Below are 5,000 nucleotides of genomic sequence, written 5' to 3'. Positions count from 1 at the left end.
CCGAGGTTAAAGGACATTAAATGAAAGCTCTGGGTCTCTGCTTTCATATGCATTGGGTTTTAAGCTTGTAGTATGTACCGTTTTGGAGAAATTAACGGAATTATGTCATCCGTTTGGTCAACATTCTAAAATATTGGACTCATATTCTTAGGATGGTGACATGATGCTGCTTTTAAAACCGGGGTTAATGGACATTAAATGAAAGGTCAGGATCTCTGCTTTCTCATGCAGTTGGTTTTAAGCTTGTAGATTGTACCGTTTTGGAGAAATTAACGGAAATATGTCATCCGTTTGATCAATATTCTAAAATATTGGACTCATATTCTTATGATGGCAGACATGATGCTGCGTTTAAAACCGGGGTTAATGGACATTAAATGAAAGCTCTGGGTCTCTGCTTTCACATGCATTTGGTTTTAAGCTTGTAGTTTGCACCGTTTTCGAGAAATTAACGAAAATATGTCATTCGTTTGATCAATATTCTATAATATTGGACTCATATTCTTATGATGGCAGACATGATGCTGCGTTTAAAACCGGGGTTAATGGGCTTTAAATGAAGCTCTGGGTCTCTGCTTTCATATGCATTTGGTTTTAAGCTTGTACTTTGCACCGTTTTGGAGAAATTAACGAAAATATGTCATTCGTTTGGTCAATTTTCCAAAATTTTAAACACATTTTCATTTGATGGCAGACATGATGCTGCGTTTAAAACCGCGGTTAAAGGACATTAAATGAAAGCTCTGTGTCTCTGCTTTCATATGCATTGGGTTTTAAGCTTGTAGTATGTACCGTTTTGGAGAAATTAACGGAAATATGTCATCCGTTTGGTCAATATTCTAAAATATTGGACTCATATTCTTATGATGGTGACATGATGCTGCGTTTAAAACCGGGGTTAATGGACATTAAATGAAAGCTCTGGATCTCTGCTTTCTCATGCATTTGGTTTTAAGCTTGTAGTTTGCACCGTTTTGGAGAAATTAACGAAAATATGTCATTCGTTTGATCAATATTCTAAAATATTGGACTCATATTCTTATGATGGCAGACATGATGCTGCGTTTAAAACCGGGGTTAATGGGCTTTAAATGAAAGCTCTGGGTCTCTGCTTTCATATGCATTTGGTTTTAAGCTTGTAGTTTGCACCATTTTGGAGAAATTAACGAAAATATGTCATTCGTTTGGTCAATTTTCCAAAATATTAAACACATTTTTATTTGATGGCAGACATGATGCTGCGTTTAAAACCGGGGTTAAAGGACATTAAATGAAAGCTCTGTGTCTCTGCTTTCATATGCAATGGGTTTTAAGCTTGTAGTATGTACCGTTTTGGAGAAATTAACGGAAATATGTCATCCGTTTGGTCAACATTCTAAAATATTGGACTCATATTCTTATGATGGTGACATGATGCTGCGTTTAAAACCGGGGTTAATGGACATTAAAAGAAAGCTCTGGGTCTCTGCTTTCACATGCATTTGGTTTTAAGCTTGTAGATTGCACCGTTTTGGAGAAATTAACGGAAATATGTCATCCGTTTGGTCAATATTCTAAAATATTGGACTCATATTCTTATGATGGCAGACATGATGCTGCTTTTAAATCCGGGGTTAATGGGCTTTAAATGAAAGCTCTGGGTCTCTGCTTTCATATGCATTTGGTTTTAAGCTTGTAGTTTGCACCGTTTTGGAGAAATTAACGAAAATATGTCATTCGTTTGGTCAATTTTCCAAAATATTAAACACATTTTTATTTGATGGCAGACATGATGCTGCGTTTAAAACCGGGGTTAAAGGACATTAAATGAAAGCTCTGTGTCTCTGCTTTCATATGCATTGGGTTTTAAGCTTGTAGTATGTACCGTTTTGGTGAAATTAACGGAATTATGTCATCCGTTTGGTCAACATTCTAAAATATTGGACTCATATTCTTATGATGGTGACATGATGCTGCGTTTAAAACCGGGGTTAATGGACATTAAATGAAAGCTCTGGGTCTCTGCTTTCTCATGCATTTGGTTTTAAGCTTGTAGATTGTACCGTTTTGGAGAAATTAACGGAAATATGTCATCCGTTTGGTCAATATTCTAAAATATTAGACTCATATTCTTATGATGGCAGACATGATGCTGCTTTTAAATCCGGGGTTAATGGACATTAAATGAAAGCTCTGGGTCTCTGCTTTCATATGCATTTGGTTTTAAGCTTGTAGTTTGCACCGTTTTGGAGAAATTAACGAAAATATGTCATACGTTTGATCAATATTCTATAATATTGGACTCATATTCTTATGATGGCAGACATGATGCTGCGTTTAAAACCGGGGTTAATGGGCTTTAAATGAAAGCTCTGGGTCTCTGCTTTCATATGCATTTGGTTTTAAGCTTGTACTTTGCACCGTTTTGGAGAAATTAACGAAAATATGTCATTCGTTTGGTCAATTTTCCAAAATTTTAAACACATTTTCATTTGATGGCAGACATGATGCTGCGTTTAAAACCGCGGTTAAAGGACATTAAATGAAAGCTCTGTGTCTCTGCTTTCATATGCATTGGGTTTTAAGCTTGTAGTATGTACCGTTTTGGAGAAATTAACGGAAATATGTCATCCGTTTGGTCAATATTCTAAAATATTGGACTCATATTCTTATGATGGTGACATGATGCTGCGTTTAAAACCGGGGTTAATGGACATTAAATGAAAGCTCTGGATCTCTGCTTTCTCATGCATTTGGTTTTAAGCTTGTAGTTTGCACCGTTTTGGAGAAATTAACGAAAATATGTCATTCGTTTGATCAATATTCTAAAATATTGGACTCATATTCTTATGATGGCAGACATGATGCTGCTTTTAAATCCGGGGTTAATGGGCTTTAAATGAAAGCTCTGGGTCTCTGCTTTCTCATGCATTCGGTTTTAAGCTTGTAGATTGCACCGTTTTGGAGAAATTAACGAAAATATGTCATTCGTTTGATCAATATTCTAAAATATTGGACTCATATTCTTATGATGGCAGACATGATGCTGCGTTTAAAACCGGGGTTAATGGGCTTTAAATGAAAGCTCTGGGTCTCTGCTTTCATATGCATTTGGTTTTAAGCTTGTAGTTTGCACCATTTTGGAGAAATTAACGAAAATATGTCATTCGTTTGGTCAATTTTCCAAAATATTAAACACATTTTTATTTGATGGCAGACATGATGCTGCGTTTAAAACCGGGGTTAAAGGACATTAAATGAAAGCTCTGGGTCTCTGTTTTCATATGCATTGGGTTTTAAGCTTGTAGTATGCACCGTTTTGGAGAAATTAACGGAAATATGTCATCCGTTTGGTCAATATTCTAAAATATTAGACTCATATTCTTATGATGGCAGACATGATGCTGCTTTTAAATCCGGGGTTAATGGACATTAAATGAAAGCTCTGGGTCTCTGCTTTCATATGCATTTGGTTTTAAGCTTGTAGTTTGCACCGTTTTCGAGAAATTAACGAAAATATGTCATTCGTTTGGTCAATATTCCAAAATATTAAACACATGTTTATTTGATGGCAGACATGATACTGCGTTTAAAACCGGGGTTAAAGGACATTAAATGAAAGCTCTGGGTCTCTGCTTTCACATGCATTGGGTTTTAAGCTTGTAGTATGCACCGTGTAGGAGAAATTAACGGAAATATGTCATCCGTTTGGTCAATATTCTAAAATATTAGACTCATATTCTTATGATGGCAGACATGATGCTGCTTTTAAATCCGGGGTTAATGGACATTAAATGAAAGCTCTGGGTCTCTGCTTTCATATGCATTTGGTTTTAAGCTTGTAGTTTGCACCGTTTTCGAGAAATTAACGAAAATATGTCATTCGTTTGGTCAATTTTCCAAAATATTAAACACATTTTTATTTGATGGCAGACATGATGCTGCGTTTAAAACCGGGGTTAAAGGACACTGAATGAAAGCTCTGGGTCTCTGCTTTCACATGCATTTGGTTTTAAGCTTGTAGTATACACCGTTTTGGAGAAATTAACGAAAATATGTCATCCGTTTGGTCAATATTCTAAAATATTGGACTCATATTCTTATGATGGTGACATGATGCTGCGTTTAAAACCGGGGTTAATGGACATTAAATGAAAGCTCTGGGTCTCTGCTTTCACATGCATTTGGTTTTAAGCTTGTAGATTGCACCGTTTTGGAGAAATTAACGAAAATATGTCATACGTTTGGTCAATATTCTAAAATATTGGACTCATATTCTTATGATGGCAGACATGATGCTGCTTTTAAACCCGGGGTTAATGGACATTAAATGAAAGCTCTGGGTCTCTGCTTTCACATGCATTTGGTTTTAAGCTTGTAGTATGCACCGTTTTGGAGAAATTAACGGAAATATGTCATCCGTTAGGTAAATTTTCCAAAATATTGGACTCATTTTCTTATGATGGCAGACATGATGCTGCTTTTAAACCCGGGGTTAATGGACATTAAATGAAAGCTCTGGATCTCTGCTTTCACATGCATTTGGTTTTAAGCTTGTAGTATGCACCGTTTTGGAAATATTAATGAAAATATGCCATCCGTTTCGTCAAAATTCGAAAATATTGGACTCATTCTTATGATGGCAGACATGATGTTGCGTTTAAAACCGGGGTTAATGGACATTAAATGAAAGCTCTGTGTCTCTGCTTTCATATGCATTGGGTTTTAAGCTTGTAGTATACACCGTTTTGGAGAAATTAACGGAAATATGTCATCCTTTTGGTCAATATTCTAATATATAGGACTCATATTCTTATGATGGCAGACATGATGCTGCGTTTAAAACCGGGGTTAATGGACATTAAATGAAAGCTCTGGGTCTCTGCTTTCATATGCATTGGGTTTTAAGCTTGTAGTATGCACCGTTTTGGAGAAATTAACGGAAATATGTCATTCGTTTGGTCAATTTTTTAAATATTAAACAAATTTTCATTTGATGACAGACATGATCCTGCGTTTAA

The sequence above is a fragment of the Atractosteus spatula genome (genome assembly GCF_055471065.1).
Source record: "Atractosteus spatula isolate fAtrSpa1 chromosome 17 unlocalized genomic scaffold, fAtrSpa1.hap1 SUPER_17_unloc_3, whole genome shotgun sequence".
Lineage (NCBI taxonomy): Eukaryota > Metazoa > Chordata > Actinopteri > Semionotiformes > Lepisosteidae > Atractosteus > Atractosteus spatula.
The sequence above is the reverse complement of the archived record's forward strand: the minus strand, read 5'-3'. Positions refer to the sequence as shown.